Source organism: Amborella trichopoda, chromosome 9, assembly GCF_054954075.1.
Source record: "Amborella trichopoda isolate Santa Cruz 75 chromosome 9, AtrichopodaSantaCruz75HAP2 v2.0, whole genome shotgun sequence".
In the NCBI taxonomy this organism is placed as follows: domain Eukaryota; kingdom Viridiplantae; phylum Streptophyta; class Magnoliopsida; order Amborellales; family Amborellaceae; genus Amborella; species Amborella trichopoda.
In genome coordinates, this window is record NC_142344.1 from 53,078,757 (window position 1) to 53,103,855 (window position 25,099).

The 25,099-nt window shown below is 31.5% G+C and overlaps 1 protein-coding gene across 24 annotated transcripts in view; it reads right to left on the reverse strand.

Annotated features, from left to right (window-relative positions):
* Positions 1 to 22,179: 22,179 nt before the first annotated feature.
* Positions 22,180 to 25,099, reverse strand: part of HDH (histidinol dehydrogenase) — a 17,285-nt gene continuing 14,365 nt past the window's right edge. For 12 of the 24 annotated variants that reach the window (XR_016040328.1, XR_016040333.1, XR_016040331.1 and 9 more), the window contains one exon: positions 22,708 to 22,977. The gene's annotated coding sequence lies outside the window, so the exon portion shown is untranslated. Of the gene's footprint in view, positions 22,493 to 22,707; positions 22,978 to 24,962 lie in introns of those variants that run through there. The other 12 variants (XR_016040329.1, XR_016040334.1, XR_016040332.1 and 9 more) reach the window with 2 other exon arrangements.

Genomic DNA, 25,099 nt, shown 5'->3' on the forward strand with positions numbered 1-25,099 from the left:
ATACACACAAGTTTTAAAAAAAAATTCTTGGGTTTCGTGACTCACGCTCAAACTATCTAATTTGACACCTAATTAGTGAGAATAACTATGACATTCGTGTACAAAATATAAATAATATCTTTATAGGCAATCCCTTTAAGAGCAGGAAAATTTTGATAGAACTCATACGCATATCCATGCCACATCCGTAGAAGCACCTAAAAAAAATGGTACTTTCTCTCTCTATTCTCTTTTTTTACAAGCTACTCTCTCTCTCTATTCTTGCTCATAGGATCCCCTAGCAAATTACCAATTTGCCCCAAATTATTGCATGCCAGTCACATCACATGGAGGCCAAGATACATGCAAATTGCTCCCTTTCACAAACTCTCATAAACCAGTCTCTCTCTCTCTCAAAAAACCAAATATTTACTCTCTCTCTCTTAAACCCAATTATTCTCTCTATAATGAACAGGACAATCCTTCTCTCAACAACTCTCTCTAAAACATTTCTCACTTAAACCCAAGTATTATTAAAACAAATTATTTTTTTTAAAAAAAAATTTGAGTAGTCTTACCTTTTAAAAATTAGATAATCTCTATTCCCGAGATATTATTTTTTTTCAAGAGCATAGAGAGAGCAATTAGGGGTTTTTTTTCATTGAGATTAATCTATGAGTTAAGCCATAGTTATGGGGTAGACACATGTTGCAAAAATAAGAAAGGATGCTATACAAAGTGGATGTAGGGCACATGATCTTTAAATAAAAGAAATTAGGGTATCTAATCCCCTTATTTCGGGGAGAGATACATTATTATTTTTTAGTACAACAGAGAGAGTAGGATAGCATTTCCTAAGTTATTGATACAGAGAAGAAATTTTAATATATGTTTCCCATCTTTAGGGAAAGAGAGAGACATAAAGAAGAAATTGGGGTTTTAAACTAATTTTATTCCCATACTAAGAGAGATGATCAATGATATGACATGGGGGCAGAGAGAATTAGGGAAACAATTGAGAGTGAAAGGATCATGATGTTCTAGGAAAGTTTTCTCTTTATCTCCTCAAAATTGATATTTTAGGATAGGATAGACAATAAATTAGCATTTTAGAATAATTTCATCATATACAAAGAGAGAATTAAGGAGTGTGATCATTAAGGATATAGAGAGAGACATAGAGAGAGAAAATTAAGGAGAGATATCATTGAAGATAAAAAGAAAAGAATTATAGATGACATATCATCATATTCATTTCATCTCATTCAGAGCATCTCAAAACTCCATGTCACTTGGACTTGAAAGCCATTACAATGTTGACCTAATTTTGTTCTTGGGAATACCTTGAATTCTTTCTCTTTAAAAGCAAGCCTCTCCCTCCTCTCTCTCTAGAGAACATAATTGCATTGGTTTTTTGATTTGGTACTGTGGGTGCAACAAAGTCTTTATTTGGATCTTATACAATCGATTTTTAGCTGGGCAACCATGGTGTGCAATCTTGCACATGTGTGTTTTTATCTTTATATTTTGTAATTTCTCATTTGCCATAATAATTCGTGAATGCTTACTGCATATTTACCTGATCACATATTTTATTTCTACATGTAACGCATGTGTCCCACTAATATTACTAAAATTTGAAGTCTTAAAATTAATTATAGGTGTTATTTTACCTAAGGGAGTAAAAAAACATTCTACTCCGGAGGGAGCATAGAATCTTTTGGCTTCACTTTTTCATTTAGTATCTTTTGGCTTCACAAACACGCTATCCACTCTTATCCTTTTCAGCACATTGGATCCCATTCAAAAAACTCTCAAAGGACGCTGAAAATTAAAATAAAATAAAACATTTTGAGTTAAATTTCAAACTCCCGTTGGAGTGTCTATCCATCCTCGCACTAGCAATGAGCCAATATCCTTGAAACTTAAAAGCATTAAAGCCATTTTATTTATTACATTTTTTTTAATTTTAACAAGTGCGCCTTTGGAAATACGGACATCCAAAATTTTAATTTGATTGGATATGTAAGAAAAATAAAATTAAAATAGTGCACATACTCTTAACCATCTAAGATCGCGTTTTTAATATCTTGGGTCGATAATCCAAAAAAATAGAGAGATTGAAGAAGATTTGGTACGCATAATAGAGCTGGGTGAACGAATTGAAGATGTGCAACTGGAATTATGTGATCGCCACGTACCAATGAAACTAAAGGACAAGTTGTATAGGACAACTGTGATACTAGCTTTGCTTTATGAGACTGGATATTGGGCAGCATAAAACCAATATACCCAAAGAATAAGTATAGCAGAGATGAATGATGTTAGGATTTACAAATTCTCTTAGATGCGGAAACAATAATCCTAAAAGTTGGATCCCACCAAAATCGTGTACTTATCCAGCAAGAAACAAAATTAGAGAGAGCAAAGCGCCACGAGAAATAAAACACAAAACACCCACACCACAAGAAGACAAAGATATATGTAGTTCACCCCAAGAGGGTTACATCCATGGATACAAAAAATTGAAATCCACTATATCAATGAAAGTTACATCACAGATATTAGGATATAGAGTTACATCTCTAACCCTCGACAAAACCTAGTCGAGCAAATCCTTTTAGACCCGCTTTCCCGATCAGCACGATCCACTGATCTCTCATCTCAATTCCACAGCTAAACCACTGTCTAAGAAGGGACCATCTCCATTCTACAACTAAATAACTGTCCAAGAGAAAAACCTTAGGAACAACTGAGATTTTTTCTCACTTTAGTGAAAACCACCCAAAATCTTCATGAGAACCGCTTATCTACAAAAAAACTAGCTTCTAAATCTACATGAGGCAAAACATGGAGTGGAGCATCTACGCATAGGAAATTCTTTTTTTATAAGGAGATACCTTGTCTCTAATGCACAAGAGGCCCATGCCTCTCTCTTTCTAGAAGAAGTCGCCTTTCTCATGTGGTAACCCAAATAGGACATACAAATTCTATGTACTTTCATCACTGTCCAAATTTTATCATGTTATCATGATTGTCTGGTAGTGTTTTATTTTTATTTTTTCTACAAATCGGAATAACCTGAAATTTGGAGGGTATGTACATCTTACTGAGGAGCATCTAATAAAAATATAAAAAAAAATTATCCGTAAAAGCAAAATTGACTTCACGTAAAATATTTTTTTTATCTTTTTCTAATATTCCTCTATTTTTGATGAAGATACGGTCCAAATTTCAAATCATTTCGATTTGTAACAAAAAAAATGAAAAATGAAACACTACCGGACAATCGTGACCATGCGATGAACTTTGGACGATGATGAAGGTAGGCGAAATCACTGTTTATTTTCGCCTATAGGCGTTGCGTAGTGCTTTATATATATATATATATATATATATATATATATATATATATATATATATATATATATATATATATAAAGTTTAAGTGAGCCCACTAGCTCACAGGAAAAAATGAGCCTAACAGCCCATATTGAATCTGGGTCAATCTGACGATCATGGATGTCCGGTAGTATTTAAATTTTAATTTTTTTTTTCTACCAATCCAAATCATTTGAAATTTTAGACGTGTGTTCTTCTCATCCAGCTGAACCTAATAAAAATATAAAAAAAATAATTCGTCAAAAATAAATTGATCAAAATACCCTCGAAAAGTTTTGGGGGTATTTTGGTCAATTTATTTAATGCAAAATAATATTTTGATATTTTTCAAAGATTCAGCTATTTTTTATGTACATATGCTCCAACTTTCAAGTGATTTGGATTTGTAGAAAAAAATTAAAATTCAAACACTACCGGATATTCGTGATCGTCAGATCGGCCTAGATTCAATCTGGACCGTTGGGCTCATTTTTTCATGTGAACTAGTGGGCTCAGCCTAGCATCTTCCATATATATATATATATAGGAATCCATATCAAATAAGAAACTTCTTATAATGTTACATATATGTCAAGAATCGAGAGATATATCCCAGAGTCCTAATCTTTTTAGATTTCTATTTCTTTTAAGAAACTTATCAGTATCAATCTCAATCCCACATGATATGTGATTTCCTTATGTGTGTGATTTTGGATAATCATCATATCCAATAGATGAGTGGCACGACAAGAAATAATATAATTTGAAATAAATCCATTGGGGAGAATTTAGGTACGACAACAATAGATAATAATATGAGAGAGAGTAGACTTAGGTGAGCTGACCACGTGTGGCACCAACCAAGTACAACATATGTTAGAATGTGCGAGTTAGTTCAAGTGGAATGACTTAAAAGGGAAGAGGTATGCCTAAAAAGATATGGTTAGAAATAATTCAGAAAGATATGAGGACTTATGGCCTCATAGAGAGTATGACATTTAATATAACACAATAGCTGACTACAATTAATTGAGAAAAAATTATGATGATGATGATAATTCTCAACCATTTAACTAAGGTAGCACCCCACCTTCAAAAATACTAAAAGCATTTGGTAAGTTTTACATTTTTTTTTTTTATTATTTATTCCGAAAAAAGGAAAAGCAAGGTTTTTACCCTTTTTTATGCAACTTCTTTGTCTCTTCTCGAATGTCTTTTTCAGCCCAGCATCTTGGGGGAGAGAGATGACTGTGTGTTTGTTTGTGTATGTTTGCATGTGCGCATCGCACACGTGTGCATGCCTGTTCGTTGTTACAATGGAGCATATTTTCTATTTCAATTTACAACTTAAATACAATGTAATAAAAATGGATATAGTTGCAACATTTTGAACGTTACGTTTCAATACTCACCGGAAAAGGTCGTTTCGGTGACCGAGAAGTTTATGGATCTTGAATAAATGGATTTTGAATTCTAGGAATAATATCTTATAATTATTTTTTAAAAGTTTATTTTCAAGTGTTCACACCGGATCTGCACATTTTTTAGAGTTTCAAGTTTTGTATTTAAGGACACTTAATTTTTAGAGAAAGCTTTTTATGTTCTCTCTACAAGAAAGAAGTTTTATCCTTCCCATATCCAACCGTTCATTTTTTAATAGAGGGTTAAGATTGCCCCAATCACAATGTCACGTCTCTATTTTTAATTTTTTTGTATAAACTATTTCGACACAAAATTTTGGATGTCCATTCTTCTATTAAACTTACACTAACGAAAAATATACAAAAAAAATATTTTCAAAAAAATAAAATGACCATAATAGCCCTGAAAGTTTCAAGGGGTATTTTGGTCATTATTTTTTATCAAAAAATTATTGTTAATATTTTTCATAGGTGCACCCCAATCAATAAAAAGATGGCACGTACCAAATTTCATATTCAGAAAAATTGTATTAAAAAAACTAAAAATAAAATACTTTAAGACCTTGGATCTACGATCAAATAGTGAGTGATAAAAAATAGACGGCTGGATGGTAGGAAGAGGATAGAACTTTTATGTTGCAGGGGAAACATAAAAAGCTTTCCCTAATTTTTAATCCACCATAAAAATATCTGAATTCCCCGGTAGAGTTTCGAGCTGGTATGATATTTATAAATGGAAATAGCTCTTTTATCTCCAAATATGAGAAAATATAACCGTTAAGTTGCACGTTATTTTAAAGGGTGTGGTTTCTTTAAGTATGCAACCTTAAACAATCCAATTAGGGTGCACTTCCAAATTTTGTTATAACATGAATTTTTGGTATAAAAAATTCTTAAGATAATATGAGAATCTATTTTCTTATCTATTTATAAAATTTTAAATTTTTTAAATGATTAAAATTAAGTATATCTATAAACATATGAAAATCTTGAAATTGGACAATCTAGATAATGCGATGCAAGATGTACTATTTCAAGGACTCGAAATCTTTTTTTTTTTTTTTTCGCATTCATAAATTTCCATGTCGAGATGCTCAATTAGAGGGATTTCAACATTAAAACAAGTTTTTTCGATGGATTTTTGAGATGCATCTTTAATTCTACATTTTAATGTTGAAACCTTATGTAAACTTTTTTCTTTTTTAAAAGTGTGAATTAATATGATCCATTATTCTTGAAATTTCCAATTTTCCTTTTCACCTTTTTCTTATTTCCCTTCTTTGTTGTTATTCGATATTAGATTTCCTAAAATTTGACACAACCTGACACAACGGGTGTTACCATTAATAAAACAGAAGGGCCTACAAACCATCTCTTAATCAAGAGATGGTTTGCAATTCTGACTCCACTGGATGGAGACGTTGTTAATAGAAAAAGAAAAAAAATAAAATAAAAAAAATCTTAAAAACCAAGAGATTAAAGCAATTTTGATCCAGTGATTTATCAAGATAGGGGCACCCAACCCTGTCTCAGAAAATCGTAGTACCGTTCACAAAATGTGTCCGAAAGCCAGGTCAGGGCTAGAGCCAATGCCAACCGAGCCTAACCCTTTTGTTCCTTATTTTTTCTTTTATTTTCTGCAGGTCCCCCAGATACGGCTAGAGCCAGGCTTGAGCCAGGTCCTCCTCAAATCGAGCTAGGCTCGATTGACACTGTAGGCCCAGGGTCAGGGCTAGAGGCAGGGTTGGGGATTTTTGATATTATGCAACTCACATTTGGTTGTAAGTGGACCCCTTTTTTACTGCCTCAGGTGGAAGACTAATTATTTTTTTGATCCGAAATTTTGAGAATCACCTAAAATGACTAGATGATTAGATTTTCAAGAGAATAAAGAAATTGATTTTTGAGTTTTCTTTATATTCATTCTTGAGGTTTTTTTTATTTTTTTCCAGTCCATAGAGAATGCAATTTGAATTTTCTTTTTAATTGAGTATACATAATACATGACCCAAAAATACAGGGTTCAAGAAGCAGATTGGCTTTTGTCTGAGGGAGTAAATGGACAGTATACTCCCTCAGGACATAAAATATTTTCGCTTTGTTTTTCCCAAAGTTTAGTTGAACTTTATTGGACACTTCTGGAGCGTCCATTTCTAAACGTAGTCTCTTATCAAGCATTGTAGGTCCCACTTATTCTTAATCCCATGAACCATTTGATTGGACATCCTAACTATAAGTCCTAAAGACAAATTTTATTTTCATTTTTTATGAAATTAGTGACATTCTTCGATCATTTGAATCACTTGAGGTTGAAATACTCCATTGTTATTATGGAACAAACCGTGAAGGTGATTCTTTAACTAAAAGAAGTCCCTTTCAATCTACATTGGTAATTACCAATTATGTGTAATGTACTTTTATGTGCTCCGTTTTCTTTGTACCTTCACTGATTTATAGTTAACAAAAATGCCTATGTTAATGTTAGGAAAAAAAAAAAAAAAATTTTAAAGAGAAAAGTTTATATAAAATCGAGGCTCTAAACAATCAAATTAGAGTTGACCTAAAAAATTTCACTAAAAGAGGTTGTTTTGATGTCCAAATATCCTCAATTCGATCATCTTGACATCAAGATGCATGGACATAAGAAAAAAATAGATTTCAAGTTTTGGAAATAGTGTATTTTGTAACGTATTTTTGGACCGCCAATTTTCAAGATTTTCATGTTTTCATAGATATGTCGATCTACACTATTTTTGAAGCTTTAAAATTTATAAATCAAGATAAAAATATATTTTTAAGGCCATTATAAAGATTTCCAATATTGAAACCACATTTCTCGACACTATTTGAAAATAGGATCTAATTTGATTGTTTAGAGCCTAGGCTCTATACAAACCGCACCCAGGTCTAAATGTGGTTCAATTCATATACAATGCCCTTCCAAAGGATCCATGTCTTATATAGGTTCTAGATGTGAAACACATCCAAAGTCACTATACATACATTTTGGCTTATGATGCATAATTTTGGAGCTCAAAAGTACAGATCTAATGATTTGCAAAAAATTAAAATGTATGGTTGAGAAACAAAGTTTAGAGCAGTCTAATTTGGGATTGTCTACAAAGATACAATTTATATTTTGTACATAGAGGTCATAATCATTCCCACTAATTAGATGTCATATTGGATGGCTTAGGGTGAATCACGACGTCTGAGAAATTTTTTTTTTTTTTTTTGGAACTTTGTGTCTATTCAATGACACTCTTACAACCACTCATTTTGAAATTTAAAAGATAAGAAGATACCTATGTACAAAAGATAAACTGTTTCTTAATAAACAATCCCGACTAATTTTAAGGTTTAATATCCAATTTATTTCCAGGTTTAAAATCCAATTTATTTCAGAGTCATGATTGTGATAGTCAAGGTTATATACCTGTAATCTCTAAGATGGAATTTTGAAGGTAACAATATACCAAAAAAAAAATGAAAATTTGAAAGAAACTTCATTTAGGTGCACCGAAACATGCAACTTGATGAGTTCTTCAACATGTCAAAATTTAAGCTCAATTAGTCTCAAGATGAGAGAGTCGTGACATTCACAAAGCAATCCCAAAATCCAATGACACAGTTTCACTGGCTGACGTACCAAAAGTCACATCCTAAAAGTACTGTATATGTAATCCTTCCTGCTACCATCACTTTATAAAGAGTGGTTTATCTATTATACTGAGTACACACTTCTGAATTTCATCTAGAAGATTTGAGTTGTATCATGTGACTATGAATTTGGAAGAAAAAATGGAGCTTTATAAGTATCTATATTCTTTACTGTTCATTTGAGTTCTTAAGAGATTATAAGACCGGCACAACAATATTCCTACTTAATATTACATAAATTTCTACCTCAACCCTCCTTAAAATATATGTGGAAATGTCGTGTATAAAACGCCAATATTAGAAAAATATGTGTATAATATGGCCGTTTACTTTTTGTATAAAAAGGTCATGATTATTCTTCCTTATTAGATTTGAAATTTGAAGGCTAAGATCATTTCATTTATTAAGCTTAAAGTCTCTTAAAAAAAAATTATCGAACTTTGTAACATAGTCTAAGCTATTCGATTTGATATTTTGATGGCTCGGATTAATTGGGACCTCCTTATTCAAAAATAAACAATCATTAAGTATACAACCCCATATTAATATTAGCATTATTGACACCACTTATATCTATGTTACTTATGGGCTTCATCATGGTCCAACTGATATTTGGATGGTGACGGAGATACCTATTAATGAAATCTTGCCAATTTCGTAGAATGTTGGGCGTTGCTTCCACCACCCTCTAATATTGAGTGTTGATGGTCCTCATAAATGTATATTTTATTAAATAACTGGGGAATTTATCAAAATACCTAGAAGTGGTGAATTACTTAATGTTTTACTCATGTTTTTTATTTAATTTTACTATAACCTTCAAAAGACACATAATCATGAGTTGGAATAGTTGCAAACGGGTAAAATATTAAATAGTCTATTTTTTATGAGTATTTTTGTAAATTTTTATAATAAACATAAAGAAAAAATTTATATAAAGTGTCAACCATATACTATTGAAGTAAAAAGCACCTTAAAAACTCACCGAAAAATGTCGTTCTTCATTGAAAAACCTTCCAATTGATAAGCTTGACCTTGAGATATACGGGTGTGAAAAGATAGGGATTTAAAGTCCTAAAAATGATGTATCTTGTAAAGTATTGTCTGAACCATCCATTTCAAGATTTCAAGTATTCAGGTCTATACACTATTTTTGAAGCATTAAAGTTCATAATTAGATATGAAAATAATTTTTTTAAACCATCACAAGGATTTCTAACACCTTATATTTTTTATAAGGTCAAGGATTTCTGATACTGAAATATCTTTCGACATCATTTGAGTGTGTGCCTTACTTTTGAATGTTTAAGACCTCAACCTTAAGTACCAAAGTTGTTTCCCCTTTAAGTATTGGACAAACATAATTCTACACCTATTAGATGAGTGTTCATTATTTAACTTATTTTAACTCATAGACACGATTTTGTAAATTTCCATGCATATAACACATACCGGTAAATCAATTTTGTATCCTAAAATAAATATTTATCTATCGATTATATATTAAGCGAGAGAACTACCCCCGCTTATTATTTCGCTACATATCCTATCATATTAATAACCCTTTCTTTTTTCTCTCGTCCATATCTCTCTAATTATGATGCATGTCATCTCATGCCCATCCCTCTTCTCTGTCATCTTATTGTCTCCATTCCTTTAATCATCCATCTTTTCTCTCAATTTTCCAATTACTCCAAGTCCCCATATTTCTCTTTCTTCTCTCTCGTCATCCATATTAATTTCTCTCTATTATCTCTCCACTTAGTCTTTTGCCATATGTCACACCGTATTAATAACTCTTTCTTCTCTCTCCCCCATCTCCCTTTGATACCATGCATGTCATCTCAAGCTCATCCCTCTTCTCTCTCATCATATTATCTCTCTTTCTTTAATCATCCCTCTTCTCTCTCAATTTCCCAATAACTCCAAGCCCCCATGTTTCTCACTCTTCTCTTTTCTCCCATATTAATTTCTCTCCTCTCTTTTCTTTCCTCTCCAGATATTAACTCTATCTCACTCTTTAAATTTCTCTTAATTTTACTCTTTTCCCCTATCTCCCTTCCACGTTACTCTCTCTCTCCCACCTGCATGCATAAAAAGATATAAATATATATAACTATTTTTTAGTACAATATTTTAAGCAAGCTTTTATGTTTCCCCCACAATATAAAACTTATATGCTTCCCCTTACCAACCGTTTATTTTGAATGGAGGGTTAATATTGCCCCGATCACAATGTCACATCTCTACACCATTTTATTTTTAATGTTTCTTCTATAAACTATTTTGAAACCAAATTTTGTACATCTAATCCTCTATTAAACTCGCACTAGCGAAAAATATAAAAAATATATTTTCAATAAAATAAAATGACCAAAATGCCCCTGAAAGTTTAATGGGGTATTTTAGTCATTATATTTTATTGAAAAATTATTTTTAATATTTTTTTATAGTTGCACCCCAATAAAAAGATAGCACATACTAAATTTAAATTTCATAAAATTTATATAAAAAAAATTAAAAATAAAATAATTTGAAAATAAGGCCCATTGTTTAATTTTTTTTATAGTTGCTCCCGAATAAAATTTTTTGAAAATAAAATACTTTGAAGGTAAGGCCCATTTATTTTAAAACTAAAATACTTTAGTATTCAAGATCAATGGGCCTTACTTTAAAAGATAAAAATAAAATAATAATAATAATTTAATCTTATTATTATTGTATTTTAAAAATAAAATAATAATAATAATAATATTATTATTATTATTATTATTATCATTACTAATAGAAATAAAATAAAATAATAATTTTGTTTCTATCTCAATTTTGGCCAAGTATTTTAATTATAATTTTTATATTTTAAAAGTTTGTATAACTATTGTAATATTACATTAATTTTTTAATGACAATACTATATATTTTTTTAATGTGATTCAACATATATAAAATTTGATTTTTTATTTTTGAGATACTTGAATATCTTTTTTTAATTATAAATTTTGAATTATTAAAAGTCAATCATAACTGATATGTTGTGATCCCATCTCCTCTAACTTTTTCTTACTATTTTTCATTTGCACTATGTCCCTCTTGATTCTTCTATTTAAAATAATATTAAAAATCTTTTGATCGCATTTAGTCTTTTTTATGACAAATAGTATATCTGAATTATTTCTTCTGTTCATGCTTTTTAAATAAATTTTATACTTCTTAAGTTAATGCAATAAAAAAAAACATACCTATTGAAAATGCACATCCCCCATTAATAAGCATACAGTTTTTATTAAGTATAATTTATCTCTCTCACAAGTCATTCTTTCATATGCACAACAAAAAGCCATCAACCCAATAAAAAATGAATATATTTTTATTTATGATAATTTATGCATCTCACTCAAGTTACTATTTCCCATGTTTTTTTTTAATGAGTAACATGTGGGTTAAGAAAATAAATATATGTTTTACATCTCACCCCTAAATCTCTCCCGCACTGGCTCATTCCTTATCTCTCGTTTCTTTAAATCTCTCTCCCCTATCTTAATCTTGAAATTAGGTATTGATCAATATATATAAATTATTATCACTCTTTTGTTTATAATAAGGCTAATGATTCTTCAGTATGCATTAATGAACCAATATATTAGATATAGACATTAATAGGATCTAATGTCTTAAACTAATTTAGTGGATATTTGCATTAGTAGGACCTTACATAAATTTTTTTATTAGTTTTATTTATATATTTTTAATTATTTTTTAAAATGATCTTTATCATTTTAATTGTATGTCAAATGAATTTATGTTAATTAATAATATATTAAAAATAATGTTTACTATCACATTTATTATTAATTAATAAAATATTCAATTGTGAAGATAAATGCATTAAATTCTCTCTCGTGTTTTATTGAAATTTTTCAATGATAAATATATTTCAGTGATTAATATTAAATATCACGTACGTTGCACATACATATTACTAGTAATTAAGTTTATATATAATGCAATCGATTTTTATTTTTTTTACCGTTGCAAATCATAAAGCACTAACCAATTAAGCCGAGGCTCATTTCCTATAGACATTTATTAATAATTATTGAAAAGAAAAAATTGTTTGATAGGACTGCAGCCCAATTAAAATAAGTTATTCATTTTGTCCTAAAAATAAGTATTCATAGATCCCCAAGATTTATACTTTTTTTTAGTTTCGAATTTTATTGTTGATATTGAAAATTGATTTTAGAACTATCATGAAGATTTCCGTTGTTGAAAGTGCTTTCCAGACAAAGAATCGAGGTGAGGCTTTATTTTATTTTTATAGAGCCTAGCCTTGTAGAAACTCATCCATTGAAAAATATGCAAACAAAGCATCACGTAAGCTTATGTAACCAAAGATTAAAAAGAAACAAGATTAGAGAGAGGAGTAAAGATTTCAAAAAGAGTGAAAAGGCAGGCCATAAAAATAAAGAAAGGAAAAATAGAATATGTGGTCAAAACCATAATAACTCTATGAGATAGGTTTGGGCCACTGCCTGGAAGCAATGAAAGTTGGTGTTCTATCAAACAAATTGATAGTTGAGGGACCACCGTGAAGAGAGAGTGGGACCACCCAAAATATAATAAAGTTGGTCCCGCTCTTTTGTCCTTTCTATTCATCAATTCAGCCATTTTAGAGGCTGCCTCTTCATAGTGTCATTAAAATAAGAAACAGATTTTATGCTCCCGCAGTGGGGAATTGTACACTTCCTCCCATCCGCAAAATTCAAAGGTATCATCCCTAACTTTTAAGTCATTTTTTTTCATCTATAAGATCAATGGAAAAGGGGGAAAAAGAAGAAGAAGTAATTAGAGCCTTAAAACGGTCAAAAAACAATGTACCCAAGTGTAGTAGAGATGAGGATGTTGAGATGGATGGGTGACAAATCAAGAAGGGATAGAATTTGAAATGGATAGTTCAGAAATATTTAGGTGTGACAACAATAGGTAATAAGATAAAATAAAGTAGACTTAGATGGGATGGTCATGTGTGGTGCAAACTAGGTACAACATCTGCTGAGAGGTGTGAATTAGTTGGAATGAAATACTAAAAAAAGGCAGTGGGTAGGCTCAAAAGAGCATGGTTAGAAGTAATGAGAAAAGATATAAAGATCTATGACCTCATTAAAGGTATATCCCTTAATAAAGTAGAATAATAGATCAAAATTTATGCAGCCGACCTTAATTAATTGGAAAACAACTTTATTGAAGATATGATTTAGAATCTTAAAAATACTTCGAATGATGCTTGCCACAACATTGACTCTAGACCATCTATATGTGTATGATTGTATCGCTTTTACAGTGCAATTTTTTTGGAAACTATTAAGCGCTCAAATCTATAAAAAATGAAAGGGGAAAGAAACTGAAATTGAGTTGGTGTTTAGGGTGTGGTAGGTGTACAATTTGGTCACTATGGAGCATACTAAATTATGCACATCTGCATATTTATGCACATCAGTTCTACCCTGTTACATGCCTTAAAAACTAAGATATACATGTACGATCCAATGTGATAATCATACGGGCCTTTATGTATAAAAAACAGGTGCTATCTTAAATTTCATATAAAACAGCCCAGGCATTTGGGATCTTTTACATGGAAAATTGTTTCATGTGGGCTGGATCGGCATTTCTACGTATGCATACCAGAAAGTGTAAATATCCATCTTAAATATGGATGCAAGTGGGTGTTCTATCTAAAAAAATAGAAACTAACTGTCCAATTGTTCTCTTACTAGATTATTATTTCTCATGTTTAATTTTTTTTTTTTTTTTTCATATTCATGATTTCCATGTTAGAGATTACATATCCTTAAAAATTAAGTATTAAAATCCATCCTAAAAATAGATTTATTAAGAAGCCCTCATTTCTATATATGGGGGCTTGGCCGCATAGAAACTGGGTCCCTTTTATAAATAGTAAGGCAATTTACGTATGAGTTTTATTAGGATACTCTTACACATGAAGTATTATGTGCTCAACATTTTTTGAACATTTGATGCTCTTACTTTACGATATAACTTTTTTGTTTAGAGGTAATGAATCAAGGATAAAGTAGAATTTATTGATAGAAATATAATCGTTTATTAACTATTGTAGCTAATGACATCATTTACATGAGGTGTAACATCACTCACATGGAGTACTAATTATTTTTAACAACTGCACTAGTTTCTTATAAAAATATTTATTCTACTTCTCTTAAGAATAAAAAGTAGCCTTGTCCAAAAAAATTGTATTATAGAATAATGGTAATGAGCATTTAATAAATGTTGAGTATATTAAAGAAATACTATATATGTAAGAGTATCCTAACAAAACCATACATACTTATCGAGATAAAATCTAAAAATATACTGCCAATGGACAAAAAAGCGCAGTTCGGAATAACCAAAAGATTATATGCTCCCATATAGAGAGAGGGAAGAAGAAGTTGTAGATGGTAGTTCTAATTCCCTAATCTGTTGATTTAAAAGTTGGACCATGATATTGCCCATGATATTGCCTGTAGAGGCTGTCTCTTGTTCTTTTGACCAGAGTTGGAATCAAACCCAGCTGGGACCTTTATTAATTAAGAAACAGAGAGAGAAACCCCCTCTCTCTCTCTCTCTCTCCAAAAGGATAGAGAACTTTGAAAACCCCATTAATAAGAAAAAAGTATAATTTTCAAGATTATGTGAGGGATTCTTTGGTTTTTTAATCAAGTGCTTGAGTTATTAAGAGTATTGAAGATGCTTGATCCATTATATTTGACCTGAGGCTAGAGAGGGAAAGTTTAAAGCCTACGAGCTGTTATCATCTAATCAACTTTATAGCTATGATTTGAGATGGGGCAATGCTTTTTGTAGAAGAATGGATCTTAGAACCCAAGACTTATCTTTCACAAAGATGGATTCACCACCACTAAAAGATGGTGCACTACTCTTTTCTTTTCCTTATTGTAATATGTTTTAAATGTATCAAATAAAGGTCATATCTCTTTTCTATATTGTAGTCTGTTTTAAATGTGTATCAAATAAAGGTCCTCTCTCTCTTTGAAGAGGCTAGTCTCTTATTTATTGCACCTACAAGAACCTCCTTGACTTTGTAAAGATAAAATAAATGCTAGAAAAGTTGCCTTTTTAACGAGTCCACCATTTATTAGACAACAAACAAAAGGGATTGTGGTCTTTACGGGTCATGAGATAGTCATAGAAGAAAGCCAAGTCTAGACCCAGCTCAGCTGATTTTCAAGGGAATGGACCCAATCAAACCCGGGACCCAGCGGGTAGACCCGATTTTGACCATTACCATATTAGGTCTAAAATTCGGGTCCAGATTTTGTTATGGGCCCATATCTTGACCTGAGGTCAGGTCTACACATCGGGTCCTACGTTTGGTCAGGTCCATTGCACCCGTTACCTGTTGGGTCTACTCATAAAGACATGAGGTCGGATCTACCCTTCTGGTCCCAGGTCTGGTCGGGTCCATTTAATTACCACTCAATTGTTTCCCCTCGCCAATGGCTACATGCCCAACATGCACTTGTAATGGGCGGACGCTCTCTTATTGGAAAGTCGGTGAGGTGAAAATGGGGCAAAAAATAAAGGCTTGAATCATTCTTATTTTCAAGCATGCAAGAGTTCTATCTCAAGACAATATTTGCCCACCTCTTAAATATTGTATGCATAAATAGGGCAACTCGTCCTAGAGATACAAGAAAACATAGAGGTCTTTTTTTGATCTTCCAAAGCTCTATGCACCCGAGCTTGGAAACCCACAGTAGACATCAGATTTTTATGACGTTTTAGAGAGAGAAAGCGAGAAAAACAAGAAGAAAGAGAGAGAGAGAGAGAGCTATGTTATGTTCGTTGATAAATCACATAGAAAGCTATGTTGTGAGAGAGTTGCTAAATGCTGTAAAGACTTTGTATCGTATGGGGAAAAAAGAGCCCTTATTAAAGAGCTATAAGGAGGCTACACATTTGCTATAGTAGTAGTTACATGCTCCACTGACAGCTACAAGTTACATGTACGCCTCTTAACTCACTTGACGGCAGCTATTACAAGTGATCAGTTAGAAGGCTTTTTAATATTGAAACAATCTTTTCTGATGGATTTTTTAGGTATATCTTTAATTCTACATTTTAAGGTTGCAACCTTTTATAAACTATATCCATTATAGTTTGCAATCCTTTTGAACAATTGGCCTCATTTTTGTGCACTCTTCTTCTTGACGAAATGTTTAGGTTAGTGTTTTTGGATTGGCCGGACTCAACCGAGTAACTCAACCTTGCCTTATTGGTGAGGCGAGTTACCTACAAGTTGGTTCCCCAACTCTCCTGCTACCAAAAAATTATTAAAAAAAAAAAGAAGTTAAAAATATAAAAATAGAAAAAAAAAAAGTTGATATTAATTACGATTTTGTTTTGAGATGATTTTGATAGTTTTTAAGATAATTTGAGAACTTTCATTTTTTTTTCAACAGTGACATATTCAATGTATAAATCAATTTTTTAATAATCCATCTTTTACATTTTTTTTCATCTTCTTTAATCTTCTAATGTTTCTATTACCTATTTTAGTTTTTATTCTGATTTTTAACTATTCTTTACAAAAAATTTATTTTCTTTTTTAAAATTTTTAAATATATATAGCTTAGCTGAACTCACCGTGACTCGGCCAAATTCACTCCAACCCAGCCAAGGAAAAGGCCGAAGTGTCTTGGCTCTTGGTATTGCACCCTTCTTATTTAGCTCGTGCAGACAGAGAGAGAGGAAGCATCCTGGCTCTATAACATTGTCCCACAAATAGCTTAATACTAGATCAAGCAATAGTCAAAATTTGTGTCAATACTGCGTCGGGTTCTTCTCCTAGTATCGAATAGAACATACTGAACAAAATTTTCTTCATGTAAAACCTGCTCGATTTAGATCAGAAAAATTGTACAAATTTTATAAAACCTCCTTATTTAGCTCCTGGAGAGAGAGAGGAATTATGCTAGCTCTATAACATTGTGCGACAAATAGCTTAATACTAGATCAAGCCATAGTCAAAATGTTTAAAGAACATGACTTCAACTCGACAAAATTTTCAATTGAAAAATCATACAATTAAAAGATAAATGATTATGATTTTTTTGTATAAAAAATAAATGATATCTTTGTAGACAATCTCTTAAATTCAATTGAAAAATCATACAATTAAAAGATAAATGATTATGATTTTTTTGTATAAAAAAATAAATGATATCTTTGTAGACAATCTCTTAAATAAAATTTCAAAATGGCAATGAATAATTGGAGAAATATGTCACATGGGCAAGCGTGTTCATGGTTTTTAGGCGTTTTAATACAATAAGAGCCAATTGGCCGAGAAAGGTATTAGCCAATGCCCTTGTCTAACATTGTAGGAAATCTACACATTTCTTCTAAACATTTATTCTTGATTTTTTATTACAAAAGTATTTAATACTACCTCAAAGCACATCATCCCTAACATCTTGCGTATAAATTAGTGTTATTAGGATCAGACCGGTCATCGAACCAGCAAAACATCTGGTCAAGTCAAAACTACTCATAGTATTGGTAGAATCATTTGACTGGATTTTAAAAATATTAAAAATATGAATAATAGCTTAAAAACTATAATATACTAGAAAAAAGTTGCCCACTTTGTTTGGCTGGTTGAACCTCTTGAAATCGGTCAGACCAATTGTTTACTAAACCTGGTTTTTATTATAGACCAGATTAGCTAATGCAACAATCGGCAATCCGACTGGTCGAACCACTAGTTCGATCTGATATTGATAATTACCGTTAAAAAGGTTAATTTTGAAATTATCCTTTTTAAAATTCATATCCATGTCAACTTAATTAGAAATTATCCTTTCTAATGTGCAGATACATGTCACATAATGATACACAAAACTATCTCTATACAAGTTGCTGAAGAGGAAAAATATTCACTATATATGAGAGGAAAAGGAAAAAGAGAAAATAACTAGAAGGGAAGAATAAAAACTAGATGTTTTTTTTCTAACATGTAAAATGTTTATTCCACGACATAAACATAAACTACCCATATTTGAAAAGAGAAAAGATTGCAAGAAATAAAAAGAAATAAGCAGAAAATATTTAGGTGTCACTAAAGAGGATTCATTAAGTCTTTTCTTATTTTGAACGAGTAACGAGGTTTTCATTGATTAATGAAAGGAAAGTACAGCTAAAAAAAAAAAAAGAAGAAGAAGAAGAGAGAGAGAGGGAGAGAAAGGAGGCAAAAAAGAAACAAAGGAAAAAGCCCTAAGGTAGAGGTCCTCCTCTCATGAATACATTAGCATCCGCATTTCTTTCCCGATGGACATTTAGAGAACAGAACAAGATGAAGGAAAAGGCAATGCGTTCACGAATATGCATCCACCTCGAAGGAGGACAAGCTGAGAAACGACACGACCTAATCACATTGAGATAATCCCTTTCAATCAAAGCATTCCTCAGCTTAGAAACCCCAAACAAAAGGGCCCAAAACTCCGCTTCATTAGCCGAGCAAGGATTCAGACTGCCCCTGGTAACACCAAATAGTTGCCCCCAAAGAATCCCTAAGCAAACCCCCATAGCTAGTGACAAGTCCATTCTCTCTAACACTGTCATCAAAGTCCTATCTTCCATTTTTTTATACTTGAAACGAGTGGGTACGTGAAATGTATACGGCTAGTAAAGCCCCACCTCAAAACTGTCAGACACGAACACCTTCAAATGATCATTTCGACCTTGATCATTATGGCTTTGAGGATTTCAAATCTTAAAATTAGTGTATATAATAAGATCTTATTTAGATCATCCATTTTCAAATATTCATAGATCTGCCAAGCTTTGTATTGTTTTTTTAGCTATTATTTTTATATAATTGGTGGTGGAAATTGATTTTAAGTCATCAAAGAGAGTTCCCATGCCCATAGCGTTTACCGGATGAGGTTTCGAGATGAGGCTTTAATTATTTTTTTATAAGGCCTAGGCCATATAAAACCTGCACCCTTTTTTCTTTTCCTAAACGGATGGAAAAATATACAACTAGAAATATAATACTAAAAAATAGTTGTGCAAAACGAAACATTGTACCAGCAAAAACAATTTAAGAGAAATTTATCAAATTACTCGTAAGAGAAGAGAAATTTAACACCTTATCGCATGTTTTTTTATTCGATTTCACAATACCCATAAAACTGCACATGGTATTGAGTTGGAATGGTTGCAAATGATACCTCATCTCTTAAATGAGTATTTTCATAAATTTCAAAAAATTAATAATGAACCAGATTCTCTTAAAAGTCACAAGAACTCCGGAAAATCTGTTCAAATGAATTGAAATGCACCCTTGTTTTCCCACCCAAATCTCGTAAAATAAACATGATATTTTGAAGAAAAATAGTATCCCCAATATAATTTTTTATTAGGAAAATATATAAAAAACAAAAGGTTGAAACCTTTTACAACATTATTATTAAAGGTGTCCAAAGATTACAAATTTTACTTGAGGGTATATGCTTTTAAATTTATATATCAATCAAGTACATCAAACTTTTTTTAAAAAACAAATTCACAAATTGTCTCGGTTCGGTGTTGAGAACTCAGAACAATGGTACTTTGTTAATTTTACCCCTAAAGAAGCCCTAATTAAATAATAATTTGAGATAAAATTATCAAAGTACCCCTAATTGGGTGGCCGGACTTCGCTCGATCACAAAGTGAGTGAGTTTGCTGCTCGAGTCCAATCTCAGTGTTCAAGAAAGGCCTTGGCTAACTTGGAATTTTTGTTTTTGTTTTAACATATAAAATTAGTACTTATATTTATATAAGAAAACATACCGTTAAAATGGGCAAACCACCTCAAAAAAATCAATGAGATGGTTAAAATTAATCAAATTTTCAACGAAGCAGTTAGTTTTAAAAGTGTTTTCCCCTAAGTATCTCCTCTACCTTTTGTTATAAAGTACCCAAAATAACCCTTTTCTACGTTTAGAATCCTAAACAAGTACGATAATCTAGTGATTTTTTTATTTAAGTCACTCAAGCTAAATGATTTTAATACTTGTAGATGTTCCAAATTCAGAACAACTATTTTTTTTTATTAAAGTATAACCTACAACAAGCCAAGGATTTTATGTCATTTATCTCGGGTGACTTAAGTGGGGCAAATTACCAAAATGCTCCACTTGCTCAAGGTTTCGATTCTGAATGCAAATTTTCCCATTAAAAAAATTTATTCTAATTTTTGAACTTGAAACAACTAAGACTATCTAAGTCATTTGGCTCAAAAAAACTTAAAGCAGGTCCAATTATCAGCCCTCACTTGTTTGCCGGAGACAGACACAAATTGGAAACGCTGCAGATTATGAAGGAGAACATTTGATTGAGTTTGGGGTGTTCTGGTTCTATCTTATTTTCTTCTGGTTCCTTTCTCCTTGATTTATTTAAGTTAGAGGCTGAAGATCGGTGAAGAGCTGCTCATCTTAGTTAAAGGGTTTCTCTTTGTAATGTGTAATGGGTAGAGTTCTTTGTGTCACAAAACATTTGGCTTTTGAGTTCTCATTGTTGTGTTGTGGCCCAAACAAACTCTACCACTGAAGTTCAAGGCTTTCCTTGTATTTTTATTGCCCTTTTAGCTTTTATTTAGATGGAATGTGTTGAAGATTTTCTTTAATCAGATAAATGCCATTTATCAATTTTTTTCGTCCAAGATAATACGTTTTTTCTCTCTCATGATACTCGATTCAGTTCTAATGTCAAATAGAAGTCAAAAAATGATAATTTTTAAAATGGATATATCATTTAAGGGTTCAAAGCCCCTTGCAAAATCTTCAAGAGAGTCAAAAGATCCTAACAAGTAATATATAATTTATTTTCTAATCTTTCATTTCATTCAAGTACTTCCTTAAAAAATACCTTGAAATTGCCTAATAGCTCTTGTTTAGGATTTGATAATCCTAAACAATTGTAGGTATTTTAGTAATTTGACCCAACCTGAATAAGATGCATCATGGCAACTTTCACAGTGGAAAAATAAGAGAATTAACATTTACAATGAGACAATGCCCTCACTGTGTAAGGAGTGGACATTCAAGTTTAAAATCTAGGGCAGATGAATTTTTAACATTAGTTTTCAAATGCAATTTTTCATTATCATTGTTAAAACTTTTTTCATACTAATTGAAGTCGACTACACGAATTTTATTCCTCCATTATGCTCTTTTAAGAGTCATTACCCCCTCAATGATGCCATACGTCTCCATATCATTTATCACTACTTCCAACTATGTCCTTTTGGGTCTACCATTTGCTTTTTTAAGCCTTCCACTTGAACTAACTCGCACCTCCTAACAGATATTGTACTGGGTATGCGATATACATGGCCAACCCAACTAAGTCTCAATCTCTCATCTTATCACCTACAAGTGCCACACCTAAATTTATCCGAATATATTCATTTCGAACTTATCCCTTTTTGTCTTGCTACTCATCTATCTCAACATCCTCATCTCCGCTACACTCATTCTATAGATATATTGTTTGTTAACCGTCCTACACTCCGCCTCATAGAGCAAAACTAGTCTTTAAGGCGCCCCAAACATTGGGTGCTCAAATTCTCATCCCATAAAGAGAGAGGTGTCATATAAACAATACAAGAATTTATATGTAATGCATCAAAATGAAAGACCAAGTACCCAAAAAACAAAGCATTATATGGCTCAAAAGGCCACCTGGTCATTAAACTATTCCTCATAATAGAAGCCCAGAAATAACATTAGAATTACAACCTCTCCCTCAACTATTATTGAGGTTTAATAATAGGGTGTGGTTTGCATATGGTTGGAACCCAAATAATAAGATGCACCTCCAAATAGTATCATAATATGTAATTTTGGAGTAAAAAATTCTTTAGATGGCCTGAAAATCTATTTTCATCTCCAAATGTGAAATTTTAAACTCCAAAAACGGAACTTTCCTCATCACCTCTTGCCTATGGCGGAACAGAACTGTAAACATATGAAAGTCTTGAAATTGGACAGTCCAGATAAAGTGTTGTAAGATGTACTATTTTTCGGACTCAAAATCTTCTTTTGTTTTTATATTCATACATCTCGATATCGAAATGACCAATTTGAGGGTTTTTCAATATTAAAACAGTATTTTCCGATGGACTTTTAGGTGCACCTCAGTTCTACATTTTAAGGTTGCAACTTATACAAACTTTTTCCTTGATAATATGTGGACGTTCATTTCGTCTTACTTGTATCACGCAATCAATATTAATCCATCTCACAACACAATTAATCCATGTTTACAAATATGATACACGATAAACAAAAAGAAAGAAAATATAGTATTAAGGAACCCTCTCTAAATATAAGAAAACAATGCTGTAAGTAAAAAAATAATAATCAAATTACTCAAAAATTAAACCTCAGGGTTCAAACCCAACAGATTAATGGCCGCTTTCAAGAACCTGGACAAGCTCTTCCTGAATAACAAAAGAAAAGGCAAAATTACAACATTATCCATAAAAAGTTTGGAGACCATTTTAATTTATAACACAACATTTCCCAACTAAGTTTGGTCAAAAAAGAGCAAGCCCAGCTATTTGATCGTAAAAACCACCGTTGTCCAATTCTCTTTGGAGTCTTCTTCAGGTTGACGAGAAAAATGAAGCAATTTGGTGCCTTGGCCAATTCAAAAGAAGGCTTCGGACTTTTTTAAAAAAAATTTAGTATAAATAAATTAGATATTTATATATATATATATATATATATATATATATATATACAAATAATGGAAAAATTAAAAATTTAACAATTTAAAAAAATTAAAAAAATACATTTATATAGTTATTTCTTTGTTGGCGGAAGCATACTCAAAGCAAACCCGAAGCAAACCAAATTTGACCGAAGTAACCCGAAGCGGCAGCACAACGCTTCACTACTCTTCGATTTATGCCTAAAATCCGAAGGCTTCGGCCTCTTCGGCCGAAGCAAAGTGAATTTGATAACATTGATAAAAACCACAAAGAAAGGCAAAATATTTCTACCGATCCAAAACATGGACATTCAACGATGCCATGAGCAAAGGCATTTTTCTTCATTAGAAATGATATTGATGATATTTTCACTACAAGACAAATAATCATGGAGTGAAATTCTAAATATTTTCTTAATTTAAATGCCCTTGTCTTTCAGTAAAAAAAAAAAATTATATAATGCCTAGGCTCTAAACAATCAAATTACAGCCCACCTCAAAATTTTCACTAGAAGAGGTTGTTTTGATGCCAAAATATCCTGAAATTGATCATCGGGACATCAAGATATATGGACATGAGAAAAAAATGGATTTCAAGTTTTGAAAATAGTGCATCTTGTAATGTATTTTTGGACTGTCAATTTTCAAAATTTTCAAGTTTTTATAGATCTGCTAAATCTACACTATTTTTTAAGCTTTAAATTTAAAACTTAAAGATGAACATATATTTTAAGGCTAACACAAAGATTTTCAGTATTAAAACCACATTTCTCGACAGTATTTAGAGCCTTGGCTCTATATAAACCGCAACTTTTAGTAAATATTTCAAATATACCATTATCAAGAGGGTTTGGTTTCTATAAGGTTGCAACCTTAAATAATTCAATTAAGGACCTCCAAATTTTATCATGATATGTAATTTGGTATTAAAAATTATTAAGATTATCTAAAAAACTATTTTCATCTATAATTATAAAATTTTAAATACCAAAAATGGCTAAAATCAAACAGATCTATAAACATATGAAAATATTGAAAATGGACAGTCTAGATAATGTGTTGCAAGATGTATTATTTTTGAGACTCAAAATCGTTTTTTTTTTTTTTTTACATTCATACATGTCAATGTCGAGATGATTATCAAAGGGTTTTTAAACATTAAAACAACATTTTCCAATGGATTTTTTAGGTGCATCTTTAATTCTACATTTTAAGGTTACAACCTTATATAAACTATTTCCTTATGCAAACATACCTATAGCAAATGTCAACACTATCCTTTCTAATAACAACAATACTCTTACTCATTTTATAATAATAGAATAAAGAAAAAAACAACAAAAATAATTTTAAAAAAAATATCCCTATATCCTCTATTTTAGGTTTCATTTCTTGATAAACCCAAGGTTTTAAAAGATATCTTCTAACCCCTGACTACTTTAAACCTATTTTTTAACTTAAACAAATGCGAGAAAAACATGCTCATTCTAAACCCAATCATTTCTCTCTCTTTACTTATATACTTCAAACTTCTCTCTTTCTCTCTCTTCCTACGTCTCTTTCTCCTCCCGATAACCTCTCTCCTCATAAATTCCAACTCAATCATTTCTCTCTCTTCAATTTTATACCTCCAACTTCTCTCTCTTTTTATGCGTCTCTCACTCTCTCCCCTCTCTCCTCTTGGTAACCTCTCATCTCCGTGAAATCTGTGAATCCATGAAAGTCCTCTGTATAACACCAATTCAAACAAGAATATTTTTTTTGGAAAGTATCTCAATAATTCCTCTCTACACAAATCAAGGTCAAAGTAGCCCAAATACCCAATAAAATACCCTCCCTCTTCTATAATT